The sequence below is a fragment of the Stenella coeruleoalba genome, assembly GCF_951394435.1.
Source record: "Stenella coeruleoalba genome assembly, chromosome: 17".
NCBI lineage: Eukaryota > Metazoa > Chordata > Mammalia > Artiodactyla > Delphinidae > Stenella > Stenella coeruleoalba.
In genome coordinates this window covers 66,704,222-66,727,411 of record NC_137163.1, presented here as the reverse complement: position 1 = coordinate 66,727,411, position 23,190 = coordinate 66,704,222, and positions in this window count along the sequence as shown.

Genomic DNA, 23,190 nt, shown 5'->3' with positions numbered 1-23,190 from the left:
GTCATCACATTGGAAGGATACCAGGAATCAGGGTAATCTGGGCTTGATAAGAATAGAGATGCAAGTCAACACACATTTTATTTTTGACTGCATTCAATTTACCACCACGTTAAAGAGAAGAAGATTTCCTAAAGGTTTCAGGCAGTTCAGAGAAGTATTTTTGGTGGAGGAAATAGAAATAATAGAAATATCCTACTGTATCACGGGTATAAAAAAATATTAAAACATTGTTATTTGCTCACACATATTATTTTTAATAAGTCCTACTACTAATTAATTACTACTAGTTGCCACTGTTAACTAGTCTTATTGTTGCTTTGCTTCAATAATGGCACTTATGTAATAAAAAAAACAATAATAAGAAACATTATATAATTTCAAATAACACCAATTTTAATAACACGTATGTGCCTGATTATTAACTATATGTTATATTGTTATGTTCTTTACTGTTTGGTATGGCTGTATCCCAGATTGGCTCTCTAACAAGTTGATTACCCTATATCCAAGGCCGAATTCTGTTTCAGCCTTTTACTAGCAATGTAGCCTTGGGCAAATCACTTAACATTCCTGGGCTAAACACTCCTCATTTTGTAAAATAATTATAAATGATAATAGTTCTTTAGAGGTTGTCAAGATGATTAAAGATGGTGGAATGTCCTATCATAAGTAATCAATAAATATTAGCTCTTCTTTCCATATAATTGTCCCTTCTGAAACTGTAAATCCAGTGTGAGATCTTCCATGGCAGTTTTGTTTTCCGTTATGACGTTCTTGGCTCTGTGGTTTCCTGGCTCTCAGCTTGCTTGTTCAAGTTCTTCTCCTTCAAGGTCCCGTAAGGTCTCTGAGTGTGGAATTTTAGTTTAGGCAAAGTCATTTCTGATTCATTCTCTGGCCTGTTCTGGAGTCTGTTCTCACAGTTAAATTGTCCTAATCAATGTACTTGTACTTCTTTTTTAACATTTCTGAGTGCATTCCATTCACATCAGTTCTTTTCAGCAAAAACCCTACCATCTACTTCTGATTCCACCACTTTGGACAGAGTAGGTTTGCTCCATATTCTCAACCAAAGCTGGATGTAAGAAATACTCAAGCATCATGGACAGGAAAGCACTGAAGGCTGGAATTACTGAATGGCTTCTCTTCAGGAAACGTGGTGATTTGAGGGAACAGTTTTTTTAAGCATGGCCTTTTGTTTCTTAACCTAAGTGTGCTAGTAAGAATCAGTTCTAAGTAGAGAAACAGGAAAGCATCAGAAAGGTTGTCAATTTGTTTCCTAAACGGATAATTTTCTGGTGGCATTGTGCCAGAAAGCTGGTCTTTCCCAGAGTCCTTTCCCATCCCTCAAACACAGTTACAGACTGTGTGTAGTGTCAACGCAAACTGTGTCATCAGTCAGAGAAGCCAAACTGGAGAGAAATGTGAGATTTGGTTTGTGGCTAGTGTGACCAAGAGGCCAGACTGAATGGTGGTGCCAGGAGGTTCAGTGTGGTGTAATCAGAGGGAGACAACGATGTGACCAATGTAATCATTTGCTTTATGACTCTCAGGCCAATATGAGGTCTTGAAAGGATGAGGTGGCCTGAAACCTCTCTTAAGGGAGGATGTGGACAAATATCTTTTTTTTTTTAAGTAAACTTTGGAGAGAGCAGATAGAGTACACTGCACAATAATAGAATCTCATCGAAAGAAGAACAAATAAGTATAATGTGAAAATAGCTAGAAAGAAAAAAGTACCATGTGAATTACTGACCCACGTCCTCTTCCAAAACAAATCTATGGGAAATTCCAAGATATAGGCATGGGAGGTCCTTACAATGTTGTCACTGTCATTAAGAGAAGGCAGGTTCTTCCAGAAGTCTTGGCATAAGGACTCACAGGGTCACTGAGGGTACCCTCCCCCGGGGTGGGAGGCAGCTGTCACTAGTCTCATTGACCAGGGAATGAATATATATTAGATTCTGGTTTTGAGGACTTAAATTCTTAAGCCTTAGAATCTGAATTTTGGGGGATGGAAAACAAGATAGAGAATTTGAGTTTATGAGAGACCAGATGTTACTCTGAGAGCCAGCAGCTGCCTCTGGCATTTGGTTGGTGGTGGTGGAGGAGAGGGTGAGCATAACGAGATATGTATGCAACCTAAAAGAGCTGAGATTTAAGGAATTCAAGCATGGGCTCCTTTGTTTAAATTTAGTCTTGAGAGAGAGGAATTATACTTGATTTTGCAGAGAGAAAGAGAGAGAGAGAGAGAATGAGATCTTGCCATGGGAGTATCAAACCAGGATGGGCTACTGTTGTCAGACAGTGGAGGGCCAGTTTCTAAAGGTGACGCCACGTGGCAGCAAGAGGTAGATGCAGCAATAGGCAGACTGCAGCGCTGGCTGGAATTGAATGTGGAAGCCAGTTCACAGTCCCATGTTCCATTTTAGGGCTGTATAAGACCCTTGGGTTCATGGAGAATCCAGCCTGAGGAGAAGATGCTAGAATTCTCACTATCAAGGAAGGTACTGAATCAAGCAATTCAATAAAAGTCATAGAGGTTAAGACTAAATTTTTTCACCCCCAAGCAGTAAAGCACATATTCAGTCTGCACCAAGTAAGAATTACGTTAAGAGGAATCTACATCTTTAACAACCTGCGTCTTAAATATATCACTAGAATCTCCTAGTCCTTCATTAGAATATAAGTTCCATGAAGGTAAAGAATTCAGTGCTGTCAATAAGTACTCATAGAAATGAATTTTAAAAATCTATTCAGTATAATATTTTGAGTTTGCAAATACTAATTAAATATATAGGCCATTAAAATAGAGAGAAAACACAGATACATTATTTGCATATCAGGGATAATCAAATATTTTAAATTTATCTAGGCCTAAGAAGAAAATAAAACAGAATTCAATTAAATTTATATGTGGTTATTGGAATGTTTATATTATGCCAGATACTGTACTGAAATTTAAGTAAAAGAGGAAGTCCCTGTTTTTAAGCAATCTAGTGAAGGAGAGACATAAGCCAAAGAGAAGACTGCAGGAACTGATCTAAAGCTGAAACGAAGGAGCTTAAGACAGACTCTATGGAAGTGTCAATTCAACTGACCCTTAAACAATGGGACAAAGGTTAGCCAGCAAGGAGCGGGAAAAAGATCTAGGCACAAAGTGTATGCAAACTGTGGATAAGACAGAACACCGAGTATTTTAGGACAGCTAGAATTAGTTTGATATGACAAAGAAAGTATGCAAGAAAAAAAGTACGGAAGGAAGGGTATGTCAATTACAAGCAGAACATTAGGAGAGAGATAGATACGTAGATAGAGTGATAGATAAAGTTTATTACAGTGATTTGACCTTGTGCAGGAATGGACTGATTAAGCAGTTTCCGTAGTACAGTGGTCTTTACGGGCAAAGGTTTCCTACTTCTTCGCCACTGGCATCCCACTGTTCCATCATACTTGCTGGCCTTTGTGACCAGGTGGGTTGTACCTCATTCAGCTATGGCCACTCTTTCCTCTTCCTCTGCTGCTGTCATCATTTGTCCCATCTCTCTTCTTCCCAGACCCTCCTCCTGCTCGTCAACTTTTGCAGCCTAGGATGCCACTTCCTTGAGTTCTCTGCTGTGCTCTTTATTAACAGCCACAGTGGTTCCTAAGGAACTTGGGATGTATTCTGCATGGAACAAAACATGAAGTAAGACTCAAAAGCATTTATCCCCACCGGTAATCACTAGTGCAGTGATAGAGGCATAGGTGTTTCCAGTCTGACAGACAAATAGAGAGAATATCCTTCTTCGTTAGAGCAAGTGTCGCCCCATGTAACACCCAACCCCCCCCTCCTGCCAACTCCACTGATGTCGGAGTGGCCACCTATTCCTTTGCTTGTGAGTCTTAGTTCCACTGTCAAAAGCCTCTGATTTACTCCCCCAAATTCCTTAATCCACATTTACTCCAAAATTCAATGAGTTTTTCTGAAGCAAGTAGGTATGCAGATTACCCATGTCTCATACCACCAGGAGGCATTCAATATACATGTATTTCCAGGAGCCCCTTAAATCTTTATTCCACTAACCAGAGCCCCAATATTAAAATAAAAATTACTCTTTTATATAACATCTAAGTTTCAAAACTTTTGTTTTGTGCTTTTAGAATTTCAATAAAATAGCTCTATTTACCCTCTTCTTCCATTTAGCTTGTTTGTCTTCAAATGTTGGCCATTCAAGATTAACTTTGCCCAGCAACAACCCAGCCAATGAGAGACTGTCCCAACTCAGCCAATGAAAAGCCATTACACTTCAAACTCCCTCTTTCCTCCAATGGACTGTTTGTTTATAACAGCTGCTCCCAACTTCCCCTTTTCCTCAATAAAAGATAGTTTCTCTCCTTTGTTTCTCCAGATTTGCCTATGATTTTGCTATAGCTTGCTTGTCCCAAAGTGAAATTCTCTGCTATTCCCAAATAAACCCATTTTACTGGTTAAAAAAAAAAAAATTAACTTTTAAAAAACAAATTAAATTTCCTACTGTTGCTCAGTTTAGTTGCTGTGGGTTTTTCTTATTATATTATTATATTGTGTTATTGTAATAAATACTACTTTCTGGTATTTTTTGTTACAAATGTAATCTAATCAGGAAACACAGTCAGGTTTGAGAAATGTATTTCAATATCCAGATAATGCTAACAAACTGTTGTACCAATCTTCTTGTGCAGATTCTTCCCATACAGTCTTTTTTTGTACAGGAAATGTAACTATTTCCCATAGTCCTTTAGAAGAGTATATAAACTAACAGTTGAAAAACTCTAAAACTGCTAACACACACTGAAATTTTCTTGTTAGGAGATTTTTAAAAATGGTGTTATTTTGAGGGTAGAATCAAGATGTGAAGACAAACTAAAACAATCACAAAAAGACAGTTTTATAAAAAAAGAGTAATGTCATAAAATTTTAAAATTGAAGGAAATTTCAATCTAGTTCAACAATTTTTGAAGAATTCCCTCCTCAGCATATAAGATGCTCAATTAACATTTTGAATGAAAGGGCTGTGTTGAATATAATCTGAATTAATTGATTTATTTTTATGAAGCCCAGTTGTTTTGTCCCATGTTATTTTATTCCCTGAACAATTCTGCTGGGTCTTATAATAAGTCAATGTGACAAAATACATGCACACACACACACACACACACACACACACACACACACTACTAGACCTGTGTGTAATAGATAAAATGTGCCTCTTTTTTAATCCAATAAGTAAGGTTAAATAAAAGCTAGACTGATTTTTCTATAAAAGTAAATATAACCCCTGACTTTAAAAATAGTTCAGATTATAAAAAAATAAAAGATTTATATTGTTTAAAGAGAACTAGAGTCTTTTCATTTCTTCGAGCATAGCATTTCAACTGGATCAAAGCCAGGTTTTTACCACCAAGAAAAAGTATCCAATGTATAAAACAAATAATTTTTATATATTCATAGCCATTTTAACAATTTTCCTTTCAACTTTTCAATATACCACTCTTCTGAAATGTGTAGTCTGAAACTCCAAGCCATTTTGATATAGATCCAGGAGGTATTGTATATTCTAGACTAAAATGGAGTCAAAAGCCTTTGATACATCATCAAAGTATTTCAGAATCTTACACCTCTTCTGTGAACACATTTCAAACTTAAAGTAGTATGAAAATAGCTCTCTTTTTCTCAGTATAACCTCAAAGTCAACTGCCAACAGAAGACGTATTAAAGAAAATTTGAGAAATAATTTTGGTTTTTATATTTGGATTTACCTCATTTCTGTTTCACTTCTCTAAGTGCAGCTCTTATACCCCTGCCAGACATCAGTCTCAGCAGATTGCTGTATCAGAATTGCGAGAACCTTGAGAAATTAAGTATAACTACTTATCATTCTCAGTAATTAATAAGATATTAGGTATACCAAAAGTTTCTCAGAAAGAACTGAAATTATAGGTTTAATTTACTTACTTCCCATTTTTTGACAGCTGGAACCAAAAATATTGGGTGTTTCGCTTCAGCTGCTTTTCAAACCATACAAGCAAAAAAATAAAGGACAAGGAAAGTTTAACCCCATAAGCAGTTTGCATTTCGATTGCTTTTTTAAACTTATTTAGTGACAATATACATAGAATTCACACCAACTGGGCCTTCAGGGTTGTGTAATTTATTTTGCGTGCTGGCTTCATTTTTTGATATTTTAATTTCTGATTCTGCCAGAACGTGCCATGTTATCTGTGTACAAAAGCAAGTTTGGGTCCTCGTATATTACCAGACAGTATTTTGGGAAAGTTTAATTCAATTTTTTTCATTTGGGGCAGCTCATTGGGACAAATATTGTCACAGTGAAAACTTAGGTGAACTTTGATTTTGTGTTGAATCATAATATGGCATAGATCTAATCTTTCCTTAATTTAGCTCCTCTAATCTGCTTAGAGGTAGAGAAAGATGACAATATGTTCTTTAAAGTGTTTTTATTTAACACAATAATTCCACTTCTAATGTTTTATCTTAAGGAAAAGAATACGAATAAGGATGTTTTCAAGTCATCTATCATAATATTATTAATTATAAAGAAAATTATTCTTAACACAAATATTCAGCAAAAGAGAAATAGTTCCATAACTTAGAGTACTTCCATTAGATAGAATAGACTGCAACCATTAAAAAATCATGTTTTGAAACATATTTTGTGACATTAAAATTATATACATTTAACTATAATCATTAGGCTAAGAAAGTATGACATGCAGCATGGTCCTGAAATGTGCCGGAATTTGACCAATAAAGGTTTGTATAATTCAAGTATTTTATCTTAAAGAACTCCTCCCTTGCACACACACAGATGTAATGGTATTTTAAGGTAATCAGTGGAAACAGTATGAGCAGGAGTTGGCTCAGAACTTGGTAAATGTCAGTGGTTGGCACATATTGGGACACATAACAGGAAATCTTCAGCAACGAGAATCAAGAGAGAACATGGGAAACAGAAGGCAAGTGGACCTCAGAGACAGATGCCCACATATTCACAGTCTATCTGAGTCAGGAGAAAAACCCCAGGAAACCATTGGTGAATAAAGCTACTTTTCTCACTAAAAATTCTCTATTGTTCGTGGGGAGAAAACAACATAAGGAAATAAGGATCTAAGGAGGAGAATCCAAATGAGGCCATAAAGAGATTGTCTGTCTCCCTTTCTCAGGAAGAAATATTTCTAACACCTTCCTCCAACATAAAGAAGAGAAGTTAGGCTTCCCTGGTGGCGCGGTGGTTGAGAGTCTGCCTGCCGATGCAGGGAACACGGGTTCGTGCCCCAGTCTGGGAAGATCCCACATGCCGCAGAGCGGCTGGACCTGTGAGCCATGGCCGCTGAGCCTGCGCGTCCGGAGCTTGTGCTCCGCAACGGGAGAGGCCACAACAGTGAGAGGCCCGCGTACCAAGAGAAGTTATTCCCTTAATAGTTTGAATATAAGTGGTATGAATGTTCTCTCCACCTCAGAAAGAAGCCAAACATCATTTTGCTAACCATCTGTGTTAGAGTTCTCAAGAGAAACAGAACCAATAGGATAGATAGGTAGGTAGGTAGGTAGGTAGATAGATAGATAGACAGGTAAAGAGGAGATTTATTACAGGAATTGGCTCATGTGTCTATGGAGCCCAAGAAGTCTCACAATCTGCCGTCTATAAGCTGGAGAACCAATGGTGTAATTCCCAACCCCAGGCTGCAGGCTACTAGTGTGAGTCCCAGAGTCCTGAAGACATAAGAATCAGAAGCTCTGATGCCCAGGTGTAGGAGAGGAACAAACAGAAGCTCAAGCAGAGAGAGCAAGCTTGCCTTTCCTCTGCCTTTTCATTCTCTTCAGGCCCTCAACAGATTGGGTGAAACGCCCCAGCCCTACACTGCTGAAGGTGAATCTCCTCTACCCAGTCTGCTGATTCAAATGTTAATCTCGTAAGAAACACCCTCACAGACAGACCCAGAAATAATGGTTTACCAGCTCTCCCAGCATCCCTTAGCCCAGTCAGGTGGACACACAATTAACCATCACGTCAACCTTCATTATGATTTTATCTGTCCTTCCTCCTACCTCTCAGTTTTTACTTTTCCAAATCATGACAGAATCTATCTACCTCAGACTTAACCTTTCTGTATTTTCTACATCAAGATAGAGGGAAGAAAAAACTTGCTTGCTGGATGTCCGTCAGACTCAACAGCAGAAGGGATTGTTGCTGTTGTTTGTTTGTTCTATCCAAAGTCTTCATGACAACGATTGCAGGCATGACCTCCTTCTGCAACTTTTTGTCCTAGGAACGCTCTGCCGTCATGAAGCCTCTGTTGACGGACCCATTGCTGCATGAACAAGATACGCATTTAAGGCTTTGGAGACACAAACTTTCAGAGTCACAGTTTAAGAATTTCTGATGTGGGTGCTTTTGTTTCTTTGAGAACAGGTGATTTTCCCTAAGATGCTTGCTTTCCTCCTCCCTGTCAATGTCAGGCTGATAAGAGGCATGGCTTGCGGTCATGAAAGGAGAAAAAAACCTCTGACCACAACTTGTTATCAACCCAAACTTCCAGAATTCAAAAAGACTTACTTGAGATGGTAAGGTTGGCCAAAAGATCAATTTTTAAATAGAATTACGGGAAGAGGGAATTCCGCACATTTTGGTTTTGTACTTAGGCATGAGTGGGTACATTTAAAGATTGTTCATGTTGAAGACACTCAGACCTAAAAAGAGTTGATATGAAGCTGATAAGAACCAGTACTCCTAGCCCAGTTGTGAATGTCAAGCACTACTTTAATGAGTTGGTGTCTGAGTCACTGTGTGAGGTTTTGAAGGTTACCTTTGCATATAAATAAAATCCAAATCATGTTTAAGGATACAGTTTAGCTAAGTTTTTTTTATGGGATTTCTCTGAAGCAACGTTATGCCTTTTTTTTGTCTCAAAATATTGTTAGTTAGATTTATTACACATATATTTCACTATTTTCACTTGACAACTTGATAGTTTTAAAGCTATTTGGCTTCGTGCTTCACAATGTAGAAACAGCCTTGCTCAGAAACCCTTATTTTAATTGTGTATTATTTGACAGAGTGGAAGAAATAAGGGTTTAATTACGAATTCACCCTTAATAAGTTTTGCTTTTCTTAAAGGCATTTTAGTTTATTTGCTCCATTCTGAGGTCAGTAGCGATCATTATTTTGAGAAACTATTTGACCTTTTGTACCTCATAATACTGTGGTTGCTATGAAGACATAAATTTGCTGCCTAATCTTATTTTTTAAACGGCTTTTATAAAGTATAATCTACACATATTGTAAAGCAATCTCTCTCTCCTCTCTCTCTCACACACACACAATAATACTTAATTGTATAAAATACAAAGTAAAATCCCCCATTTTTCAGGCCATAATATTCCCTAAAGGAAATCACTGAAGGATACTGAAGTAATATAATGCTTATCAAAAAAATACGCAACTAAGATTGCTTAATTGATGAATACTGCTTAATTACTCATCAAAAAGTTGAACCAATTTATATTCTTACCAACACTAGATATTATCAATATTTTTTACCAGTCTCGTGCATAAGGTATAATATCTTCTAATTTAAAGTGCTTTTTAAAAATTATAAGTCGGATTGGATAGCTTTTTATTTTTCTCTATTAGAGTTTGCTCAGTTTTCAACTGGGTTGTTGTACTTTTCCTTAAAGCTTGAAAACCTCGGAAGAGAATGTGTCAATAATCTCTTCATTTGATGTATTTATTGTATTTTTCCCCTCAGTTTAGTGTGTATCTATTGACACTAATGTGCCAATAATTAATGTGCCATTTTTTCCACGTAGACGATTTAATTTTGATGTAGTCAAAATTTTTGACTACAAAAATCAAAAGTCAAAAAAGTCAAAAGTCAAAAAATCAACAATTTTTTTCTATGGCTTTGGTTTAGAATCATGCGTAGAGTGTGTTCTCTGTTTAGTAAGAACAGCTAACGTTACTGACCACTAAAATACACGCCAGCCGCTTGACCTGCATTTGCAGGGGTGCACTGGTGACTTTACACATATCCACACAGGCCAAAGCTTGAAGCACACTTTATCTTAGTCTGGGCAGGAATCCCTGTAATCCTCTTGGAATACAAGAGGATGCGAGGCTTACGAGAATCTGCTACGGGGCCATCTCCTCCTCACTCCCCTCTCTGCCGTGGGAGGTTGTCACGAAACAATGTCTCATGGCCTCCCAGGTCCTGAAAGTCCGGCTGTTTTTCTCCACCCTCGCCTCCCTCAGAGTGTAGTGTAGACCCTAACACCTCTGAGCTGCCCTCGAGCATCAGCTCAACAACAGAGCATCTCACGACTTGTGTTGCACTCATCTGGCCTCTTTCGTTTTGGTGTCATTCATTTTGGGGTGGGAGACAAGGGCCAGGGAGCTGACACTTTGGGGCACTCTTCCATTTGCTATGTAGGTAATAACCTGTCCATATCTCAAAGTGCCTCATTGAATCTTTACCAGCCGGATCCATCAGGTCTTGGACTAGGCTTTACCTTTATCTTGTGTGCTTGACATGTTAACATTTAATCCACAAAATAACTTTATGAGGTAAGTGCTCTTTATACAGATGAGTAAACTAAGTGCAATGTGCTGAATGTTTGTGTCCCCCCACCTCAAAATTCATCTGTTGAAGCCTAACTGCCAGTGTTAGGAGGTAAGCTTTTTGGGAGGTAATTAGGTTTAGACGAGGTCATTAGGGTGGAGCCCTCACAATGGGATTAGTGTCCTTATAAGAACTAGAAGAGAGGACAGACTGCTCTCACTCTCTCTCTTTCTCTCTTTTTCTCTTTCTCTCTTTCTGTATATGAACAAAGAAAATGTTATATGAGCATACAGTGAGGGACCTTACCAAGAACCATATCTGCCAGTACCTTGATCTTGAACTTCCCAGGCTCCAAAACTATGAGAAATACATGTATGTCATCTAAGCTACCCAATCTATGGTATTTTGTTATAGCAGCCTAAGCAGACTAAGCCACTTGGAGACAAAGGTAACATAGGTCATCCTGGCAGGTGGCAGAATTCCAATTAAACCAAGATGGTCTTGCCATGGAGACTGTCCTTGTAACCACTGCACTAAGCTGCCTCTTTAAAAAAAGAAAGAAATCCAATCTACTAGAATGGCTGTGGTCAAAGATATGGGTAATAATAACCATTGGTGAGGATATGAAGAACTTAGAGACCTCATGTACTGCTGGTAGGAATTTAAAATGGTGCAGCCACTCTGTAAAACAGTCAGGCAGTTATCCAAAAGGACCCAACAATTCCACTCCTATGTAAATATCCAAGAGAAATAAAAACATAAGTTCTTATGAAAATTTTATATAAATATTCATAGCATCATTACTCACAATAGCCTAAAAAGTGGAAATAACCCAAATATTCATCATCTGGTGGATAGATAAATAAATTGTGGCATATCCATACAATAGAATATTATCCAGCCATAAAAAATGAACTACTATACATGCGGCAACATAAATAAACCTTGAAAACATTATGCTAAGTGAAAAAAGCCAGTTGCAAAGGACCAAATATCTTATGATTCCATTAATATGAAATAGGCAAATCTATAGAGACAAAAAACAGAGTTTGCCTAGGACTTGGGGGAGGGGGTGTTGGAGAAAAGGGGAAGTGACTGCTAAAGGTGATGGGATTTCTTCTGAAGTGATGTCAGTGTTCTGAAATTGATTGTGATAATGGTTGCACACTCTAGGAATAAACTAAAAATTATTAAATTTTACACTTTAAATGGGTAAATTGTATGACATGTGAATTATATCTCATAAAGCTATTAGAATAATTTGGTATTTTTATTAAGTTCACACTTAGTTAAGAGAATTAACAGACCATACGAAATTTTTTACACTAATTTTATTAATTCAAGTCTTTATTTATGTCCCTTAGTGGAGTTTTTATATTAAATTTAATACTACATATTTTAATTTAAATAGTTAAAAGAAGTTTCTTACTAAATTTGTTGTTATTGCTGATGCTTTGGTGTATGATATATTTTCTTCCCTTAGTCTGTTTCTGTTTTGTATGAGATAAAGCTATCTGACTGGGTATTTTAATTTTATAAACAATCACTGAACTGAATTTTATACCTGTTTCTGGTTTTAGTTGGTTCTTTTAGCTACATAGTCAAACCCCCTGGAAATAATGGTGTTTCGAGTTATTCCTTTCCAGTATTTGTACTCACGTTTTTTTTCTTTTGTCTATTTCCATTGGCTAGCAGTTTGGTTTCTTTTTAATGTATTATCCTTGTCTTATCCCTGACATTAATAGAAGTTTTTTAGTGCTATGTTATTCTTACTTCTACTTTTGGCATGAGGCCTACAATTTTTAAATTATACTAAGGAAACATTTATCTTTTCCTATTTTGCTATATCACTATTGGGATAGGTGGGGGGAAAGTTATCTTTAAACTACAGTTGAAACATATTTATATTTGTTTTTTATTTTTGTTAACATTTATAGTGACATTTGTAATTTTCTCTCATTGAGAAAATTTTGTATAGGTCTGACTGTAAAATAATTCTAACTTATTCCTTCCCTTATTCTTTCAGCATGAATAATTTTAGCATCTAATATATACAGAGCTTTATTAAAGGTGCTGAGGATATAAACAGTGCTTAATAAGGTTATGTCCTCTCTAGTGGTCGAAACAGACAACAAATAATCAAACGTATGTGTATACATATGTATGTAGGTGTGTGTGTACGGATGTGTATTTTAAATATATATGTCATATATTAGGTGTGTATATATTTATACATATGTATGTATGAATAGGTATATTAGGTGTATATACCATATATATTTATGATAAATACTATGAACAAAAATAAAATAAGGTTAAAGAAAAGAGTTGTGGGAAAGATATTGTTTGGGTAGGGACATGAAAGTCCTCTATGAAGAGGCAATATTTGAACCACTAAAGAAAAAATTATTCATATATCTAGACAAAAAGCATTCTGGACCTGGAGGGGAGAGGGGACAACAAGTGTAGATTCTGTGACATGAGAATGTTCTTGGTATAGTTCAACAATGAAGTCAGGGTCATTGGAGCTAGGCAAGGAAGGGAATAATAAGGAATCCCTAAATTCAGGGATACAGTCCAAGGCACAGGGTAACCAACTGTCCCAATTTGCCAGGCTACTCCTGGTTTTGGCACTGAAAGTACTGTGTGTCAGGAAACCTCGCTGTCCTGGCGAAACCACGAGGGTTGGTCACCCTAGCATGTGGGGGACCTTGTAAGCCATGGTAAGAAATTTGAATGGTGTCATAAATACAGTAGGAAGCAATTAGGGAGTTTTGAACTGCAGTTTAAATTCTTGAATAATTTAAATTGAAATCGTCCTGTTCATGAGGTTGTTTGAGTGTGGCACTTTTGAAGAACACTGGGTAGAAGCAAAGTATGGATAGGTTTCTTACAGTTTTCTCAATTTCCTACATGAGTATCGATCTGTTTTCGTTTTCTCTGTGTTCTGTAGTCAATTTTAGGATATATTATTAGTACAGATAGCCCAGGTTTTCAAATTTATTTGCATGGATTTTATGAAATACATGCTAATAGTTTTAAATTACTCTGAATTTACATTTTTTCTCCTACTTCACTTTTAAATGTGATATTTCTCCTTGTTCCCTTCTTTATTGATTGTACTAGCAAATATTTTATCAATATTATTAAACTGTTTTTGATGAAATTAACATCTGCTTTAATATTTATTAATTTATTTTTCTACTTCTTTTTGGCTTCTTTTCTTTTTCTAGGTTCTTGAATCAAATTAATTAATTTTCTTTCTTACTTACTAACATAAACATTTAAGACTGAATTGAATGGGCATGATGCTAGCCTTTCCCAGAGAATCTGAGCACAGTGTTTGAAACCTTATTTTCTAGATATTCTGCAATTACATTTTGAGCTCTTGTTTGATCTGAGGGTTGTTTTGACATACGGATTTTAATTTTGAAATGGTTATTTTTTTATTTTGATATATTATTTTTAATTCCAGTTTTATTGTACTATGGTCAGAAAATGCTCTCCAGTTTCATCCATGTTGTCACAAATGACAGGATTTCCTTCCTTTTTTAAGGCTGAATAATATTCCACTGTGTGTGTGTGTGTGTGTGTGTGTGTGTGTGTGTGTGTATACGCATATATATTACATCTTCTTTATCTATTCATCCATGGACAGACACTTAGGTTGTTTCCATACTTGGCTATTGTAAATAAGGCTGCCATGAACATGGGGGTGCAGGTGTCCTTTTGAGATAATGGTTCATTTTAGTTTTTATTTTGGCCCCCAATCTACTTGTTATTATCTATCTTCAGAGTCTGCAAATAGTTGCTTTACATATTCTGCCCTGGGTTTTTTTGTTTTTTGTTTTTTGTTTTGCGGTACGCAGGCCTCTCACTATTGTGGCCTCTCCCGTTGCGGAGCACAGGCTCCGGACGCACAGGCTCTGGACGTGCAGGCTCAGCGGCCATGGCTCACGGGCCCAGCCACTCCACGGCTTGTGGGATCCTCCCGGACCGGGGCATGAACCCGTGTCCCCTGCATCAGCAGGCGGACTCTCAACCACTGCACCACCAGGGAAGCCCTGCCCTAGGTTTTTTATCATAATTAGAGGTATAGGCCGAGTGGAGTATATTCACTCCATCTTAGCCAGAACTGAAACGGCACTTGGACAGTTCCCACATCCCAAGGTGGGAGGGGAGGTACACATCCCCAGTCTTTATAATATATAAAATAACCTTTATAATAACTCCCTAAAGTTTATTTTATAACAGGAGAGTAGGGCAATGTTTTGCAGTTTTGTTTCTGTTATACCTAGTAGAGGGCCATACGCAAAAGGCCACTTTGTAACGGCATTTTAATAAGAATCAGATAATGATCCTCTATTAGGAAAGATTTCTCACTAGTTTTAGTCTCTTCCCATTTTTTGTGTGACCATGAATGAAATGCTTTCTAGTCTTCTACTTCCTCTATAGGTCAACAAAGAAATAGCAGTGTGGAAAAAGATCGGTAATACCAAATAAAGAAGAAAATAATAATAGTAACTCAATTTAAACACTTTTAAATTCTAAGTTCTAATATATTACCTGTAGGTAAGTTGGACATTTTTAATGGTAGCCAGACTTACAAAGGCAAAGCTGAAATACGTGACTCTCATAGAGAACAGTGAAAAACCATTTCCACTGCAATACATCTATGATGTCTTTGTAAACAGGATATCATTTTTGAATACATCTCTTCTGAATGGATCTATTGCAATATGTATGTATTAATGTGAGAGTTTCAGCTTTTAAGCCTGAGGACAAGAAAAAGATCTCAGATGAACCACAGAAATGAACAACCCTAACTTTGACGTGGAAAGCAAAGAATAATGAATGAATCAGAGGGGAGAGAGAGAAATCATTTTTCTCTAGAGGCTGAAAAATTCAGGAAGACACCAGGAAAATTCGATAAGACTAGCCATGTACAAGAGCCAGAGATGGGAAATGAGAAATCACACTTAGCGACTGCTTCCTTGAGACCCAGTGGAAATGAGTCAAAATTTACCATTGTATCGCAGGCAGAATCAGGTGGCTTTAGGAAACAGAGGCTTCCTGGGAATCTTTGGAAAGAAAGACAGATGGCTGGAAAAGAGTGGATTTAGGAAAATAAGCTGGTAATTTGAGGCAAGTAAACACTTGTCTGTTCCTCTAAAACTCTGCCTGGCTAGCACACAACAATGTTTTCTGCATTAAAATAAGTGACCTAAGATGGTGCTTCTAGTCCAAACATACAGTGGCATGTGTCAGGATGGGTAAGGGCTGGGGAAGGAAGTTGCGTTACAGCTTCCAGCAAGCAAGCATTCAAAGGGTGGTGGCTACGAAGGAACAGGAAATGCAGGGACCCTGGATCTCTTGTACCTGAACACCTTCCTTCACAGTGTTTATGAATAATGAATGAAAGAGTAGTGGGAGATTCTATAAATAAGGTCTACTTTCATCTTGATTTCAATGTGCTGCCTCTTGTTTTCAAATGAAAACTCTTGAGCATTAACTGGGATGATTAAAGCAACTCCGTGCAATTTTGGTTCTGGCTCTGTTCATACCACAATGTTTTCCAAATCATATGTTACAAGAAATGATGGCAAATAGGCTATAGGTAATCTTCTATATATATAACACTTCATTGACCCTTAGAGGAATGCTTTCCACTTTGTAATAACGTCAGTCAATATTAAGAACTTGAGGGCTTCCTAAAAGATTTTTCTAAAAAGAAAGGCTTTTAGAGATAAATCCGTAGCCACAAACTAAAGCAAAAAATGTGATGTAACAGCCACATCATGGGAAATTCGCTATAAATTATCCATATGAAACGGTGCAACTAGGGGGATGCGTTATCTTTTACTATCAAAAATATGCTTTGTTCAGCATTGCAACACAGAGTATCTTATTGGCAGGAAAATAAAAGGCTCTTGGGTTTGTCCCAGCTATGTACTTAACAAGGTCCCACAGCTGCTTTTTTAGCTCTTTTGTGGTAAACCATTTAGAAAGAAAGAGAGAGTGTTTTATCATAAACATCCTCATCCATGTTCGCCTTGATTCTTTCTCCACCTCAGACTTCCTTCAAAGTGCAGATCTTGGCCCATTATCAGAAAGTAAAGAAACCAGTGTTTTGCAACTCTAATTTAAATAAATAGTTGGACTTTTAAATCTATCGGTGAACCAGAAACCGGTGACCAAGGGACCAGAGGAGGGACCTGAACATTCTTCCTCCTGGACCCCAGCCCAGCCCAGTTGGAAGCTTGGCTCCCTCGACAGTAGTGGTAACTCTTAGAGTGGCCACAAGGACCCACCCTCCTAGCAGTGACATCCGCTCTAATCATTGTACATCTGCCCAGATGGGTCAAAAGAGCCTAGTCACAGGTCAGTGGGAATGGACCGAGCAGCTCCTGCCACATTCCTATACTCTTGGCTACCAGCGATATCTCAGCTCTTCAAAATTTTCGACCACATAATAGCCAAAGAAAAGAACACAATACTCTATTCAAAACTTTGTTGGGGAAATCCACAGAAATTTTGGACAATTCCCTTTTCCCTGAAACTAGCATCACTATATAGCTTTGAGTACAGAGCAAAAACAAGTACTATCCCAGAATATTCAATATGGTCCCAGCAGCATCTTTCTTTTGCTCCCACAAGAGAGACTGCAGGCTTCCTGCAGCTGTTGTCTTTGGTTCCTTGATTAAACTGTGAAATGTGAGCTCCGTGATTTATGGCTCATGCTACTCATTTCATGCTTTTCAATTAACAATAATAATTCCCTGACCCCTTCCTCTTTCATTCTCATTCATTCTTCTCAAACCAGACAGCGGAGTGAGGGTCAGTAAAATGAAGGCTATGGCAATCCTGGATCTTAATCTACCCCCAGAAGACTATAAGCTACCAGCTTTTGTGAAGTATTGCAGGAGTTTGGTTTCTGTTTTTTTACAAACAACTTTGCTGATTATTTCCTGGGTTTCAATCTGTTCTATTGGAAAATGTGATTAAGATAAACTATTGCCTTAAATTCATGGTAGGCGGTACATTCTTCCAAGAATCTAGAAACATAGGTGACCAGATCAGGGAGGTTGCAAGTAAACCGAATTGTTTTTTACTGCATACTGGTAGCTTCCTTCTGGGCTACATAGCACCGTATGCCACCTCTAGTTGCCTATATTCCAGATCATGGAGCGAGGTGTAACAAATCACATCACCTCTCTTTCTACTGAGCAGGCAATTCTGTCAGTGAGAGTGTGGAAAGAAAATGGAAAGTAATAGCTAATAACTTCTGCCCCTCACATCCTTGATGATCAAGATTTGGTCTCACGGTATTTCTCGTTAATCCCCACAGCAAGTGTAGAATGGCTCACAGCAGATTTAAAACCGTTTCTTATATGGAGGAACAGAAATTAACTAACTCAGATATCCTACTCTCAGTACTATCAAAATATTAATACTATTCTAAATACTCAGCATGTGTATATTGGGATCTTATCCATGAAGTGACACCATAGCCAATGACACAGATAAGTGACAAAAATATATGGCTGAACTTTTCAAAAATGAGGTTTATAAAAATACAATATTACTTAATTCTTTATTCAGTTTGATTTTTTTTCTGAACATCTGCTTTTATGAGGAAAGTTTAAGTGTGTTGCCTACTTATCTGTGAAGTTATGGAAGCCAAATAAAATTTTCTAAATTATTTACCGATCTGAAATCCGTTTTTTATCTTCCTAAATATTTTTGTTTTGAACAGTTTTCTGCTTGCTTTGTAAAACTAACCTTTACATAAATTTTAAATTGTGGATCTACTCTAGTAATATGAGAGGGGACACCAATGACTTATACAACTGATATTGATTGTTTTTTTTTTCCGGTACGCGGGCCTCTCACTGTTGTGGCCCCTCCCGTCGCGGAGCACAGGCTCCGGACGCGCAGGCTCAGCGGCCATGGCTCACGGGCCCAGCCGCTCCGCGGCGTGTGGGATCTTCCCGGACCGGGGCACGAACCCATGTCCCCTGCATCAGCAGGCAGACTCTCAACCACTGCGCCACCAGGGAAACCCGATTATTTTACTCATAATTTATATAACATTATGTATCCAGAATTTCAGGAAATCATGGCAAAATCAGGTACACGTTCTTACTTCAAGAAGCTAAGAGGCTGGTAAAGAAGACATTTGTATAAATAACTATGGTACATAGTTGAAGAAATAAATGACTAGAAGAATGGTACACTTACTGTTATATTTATGAAGGGTTTTTGCTATTGGTACAAGTGAGTGATAACTTGTGGAAAAGGCTATTTTAACTTAGAATTATACAATTGGGAAAGGAGAGCTACTTATGTTCACTCTGTAGGGAGGTAACTTGAAAGATTAGGTTTTTTAAAATCATATAAAGAACTTCCATAATGGAATCCATCTAAACATTTTTAAAAACCCACATTTTTATTTCATAAATCCTTCTAAAATTCATAAATAAAATTCCACAAAAAAGGAGCTCCAATAAAATATATCTTAGCTGTCTGCAAAAGAAATTCTTACTAATTTTGAGAAATAAATATTACAAGAGGGAAGGGTTCTTTGCAAAACTCTGAGCGTAAAGAAAGATTTCATGTAGGAAGTATAATTTGAGTAGGTGGTGACAAACGTATAAACTCTAAGCATTAAAAAATAGAGGAAAGATCCTCTGGGGGAGACAGCATAGAGAGCAAAGACTGGAGCAGGGAAGTGTGGGTGTGTGTGGACGCTCGGTAGTCTCGTTAGGACCTGAAGGGGAGCTACGGTAGATTCAACAGGAAGGTAGGGATCACCATGTAAAAGGACTGAATTCTGGGCTGTGTGGTATGGCTATTCCTGGGATGACAGAAGCCATCAAAGTGTCTGAAGAGATGAGTAGATGCTATTCAAGTCATTCGGACTAAACTAACTGCGGTATTTTGAATACCCTAGAGTGAGGAAACTTATCAAAACGTTACTATAATATTCCAGGTGAAGACTGGTGGTTAAATATTGAGCGACAGTGAGTAACTGAATAAAAGTAATAAACATTAAGAATAGAAAGAAGCCCACAATTGCAAAATGTTATCCTAGTGACATAATGAATCATACCTTAGACGACGTGAAAAACTCTATCCCATCCACTTGGTTTCCCTTGCAATATGAAAAGCACCCTTGCTTTGGAAGACTATTGCATAAACCCACTGAACAGCCTCCAATCATGGAACAAGTGAATCTTGAAAACAGCTATACTAGCGCACCACATCAGTTTGAATTTCTTCTGTTCTTGCATAAAAAGTTCAAAGCCATATACTCAGAGTACTTTTAACAGGACCTCGCAAGTGTTGAGTTGACTGAAAGCACGTATTTCCATCTGATGTCGAACACACTGCCAAACTTTAACTTTACAACGAAGCTACAGTATATATGCCAAGTAGAAAATCAGAGAACTGCGTTTCCTCTGAATTCCAACATAGCAGCGGACCTGCGGACGCATATTGTCCTAGTTTGGGAACCAAAGAGGTGTCTCACTGAGATCATTTGGCTCACAGGGTGAAGGAGCCTGTGTATGTGATCTGATATTTTTATGTCAGTGATATACTCGACTGTCTCTTCAAATTAACCTTCAACTCCCCTACCTTCCTTTATGTCAGTCGTTCTTGCTGAAGTCTAAATAAAGGAAATTTAATCCAATCAAACTATAGACTGAAAATAAACACCAAAGGGGAAAAGTAAGCAGCCCGTGTTATTGAAATTCCAAGAGCTCTTTTAGTTTGGCCAACACTTCTCCTATTGGGGAGCCTCCGGTGGGACCCTTGGTAAGTGAATAAACAAAAGCCAAGTACTATCAAGTAATTGTCTGGCAATATCAGAAAATTTCCATCTTATTTAAGAAGAAAGCACCCATTGGTGTCAGCAAGCGTAACATAACATCGAGGAAATCCACATTGGCATGCAATCGCTTCTCCCCAGTAAGCCAGAAAGGGCAAGCTGAGTGACGGCCATGCTTTGCCAAACAAGCTTCAGCTGAAGCCAGGGAAGTGGAAAATGCCTGGGTGTTTCATTGTTTAATGGAGAACACAAGATATGTCGAGACACAGCAAGAGGCAGCAATCCATTGACTGACAAACAGGCTCGAGTGGAAATAGGGAACCAGAGCGCCAGCCATAGAATAGTTTTCCTGTAATAGTTTGCAACTGAAAGTTCCTGGAAAAGACCACCCTCCCAGAGAATGGAGAACTACTCATGTGTGCGTGGCACAGGCAATCCAAATGGCCCCAAATTTCAAACCAGACAATTTAGGAAATTACATGGCTGGAATTTTAAAACCTGCATTTCTACTTCATATATCACAAATCACTGTATTTCTTATCCTGTAATCTTTTAAGCATGAAAATCCACAAGAGAAGCTTTTAATGAAAGCTCTTCTTTTCCAACCTTTGAAATCCTTTCTTATTAATTTGAAGAAACTTGGAAAAGTGTGAATTATTGAACAGACTGCATCATAGAATGTTTCTAAAGCATTGTTGTGTTGACAGAGAGATGAAAGGGGATAGAGAGACAGAGTGAGAGAGAGAATCCCTCACTTGAGGAAAGGGAAACGAACTAATTTACCAATCCTTTGCATATGTAATTACTTTACTTCTCAGAGTAGTCCACTGAGGTAGGTCTTTTGAACCCCATTTTGTAGATGAGGAAAGAGAGACTAAGAGAGATTAACTAAGTTGTCCAAGGTCACACAGGAAAAACTCTAAGGTGAGATCTTTTCACTAGAAACCAATGTCTAGAAACCATATGTCCTGTACACCTGGTACTCCCCACTACATGCTCAGCATCCCAAGAGTTGATAAGGACAGATTCTTGAGAATTAGCTTAATGACTAGATGAGATTTTTTTATTATTCCAAAGGCTTGTATTCAAGTGAACGATTTTAAAGTACTTAAAAATAGTATGTTTCACAATTCACCATAGTATTCTGGGATGAAGACATCTTTCCCAGTTCTTCCACAACATTGCTGTGTGACCTTAGGCAACTTACTTAACTTCTCTGAGCCTCACTTTCTTCATGTGTAAAATGGAGACAGTAAAACCAAATGTATAGGTAATTATATTAAATGACATAATTCATGTAAACATTTAGCACAGTGCCTGGTATATAGTGATGATCAGTTAAAGTTAGTGATGATAACCAGATAGATTATGCCACCTTAACAACCAACCACCAAAAAGGTTGGTGGTGTTAAGTGACAAAGTTAACTTGTCTTTCACTTAAATGTCAGTCATTGGTCAGCTAAACTCTAAATTAGGCTCACTTAAGTTTCCACAATGAGGAAATCTTCATTTCAATGTGGCACACAACAATAGCATGAGTCCCTATTTTCACTTCTCACTGAAGTGACCTAAGAAGTTGGCACTCCACTTCCCAACTCTCCTGGTGTCATCAGTGAGAGCTGAACTTCTAACCCAACTCTGCAGCAACAAAGTGATGAAGCTAAACATGAATATCTACCAGGCTTTCACACAACACATCAACCCGGTGGCTGCCTAAAAACAAAGTAACTAAATTAAATAGAATACAGAGACTCATAATATCTAAAATGTTCCGAAGACAAATTAAAAAATCAACTGGAATGAGAAAAGACATTCAACATGCAACAATACCCAGATGAATCAGATGTTGGAATTAAGAAACAGGGAGTTGGGCTTCCCTGGTGGCGCAGTGGTTGAGAGTCTGCCTGCCGATGCAGGGGACAGGGGTTCATGCCCCGGTCCGGGAAGATCTCACATGCCGCGGAGCGGCTGGGCCTGTGAGCCATGGCCGCTGAGCCTGCGCGTCCGGAGCCTGTGCTCCGCAACGGGAGAGGCCACAACAGTGAGAGGCCCACGTACCGCAAAAAAAAAAAAAAAAGAAAAAAAAGAAACAGGGAGTTTAAAGCAGTCAGCATAAACATACTTCACTAAACAATTATGAATTCTCTTAACACAATTAAAAAAGAGAAAAATCTAAGCAGAGAAGTAACAGTTACACAAAGAATGGATGACTCTAGTTGATAGCACTGTATTGAATAATTGAAATTTGCTAACAGAGCAGAACTTAAATGTTCTTATGAAAAAATTAAAAAGAAGGTAGGGCTTCCCTGGTGGCGCAGTGGTTGAGAGTCCGCCTGCCGATGCAGGGGACACGGGTTCGTGCCCCGGTCAGAGAGGATCCCACATGCCACGGAGCGGCTGGGCCTGTGAGCCATGGCCACTGAGCCTGCGCGTCCAGAGCCTGTGCTCCGCAGCGGGAGAGGCCACAGCAGTGAGAGGCCCAGGTACTGCAACTGTAACAACAAAAAAATTTACGTCTGAAAAGGTCAAGGGGTGAGGATGGAGGAATAGTAGTTTGGGGTGTGGAGGTGTGATTTAAGGAAAAAAAAACCTTTTCCATTATTTCTTTGTCTGAATATTCAAAGTCTGGAACACATCAAAAGCAGTTAAAAATAAAGTGGATTGTTTTACTTCTCTGTCATCCCAATGTAGTTTCATATTATTTAAAATAGCAAGCTATCTTTGGGCGATATTAGCCTTAGTGATGTGAACTGCAGTTT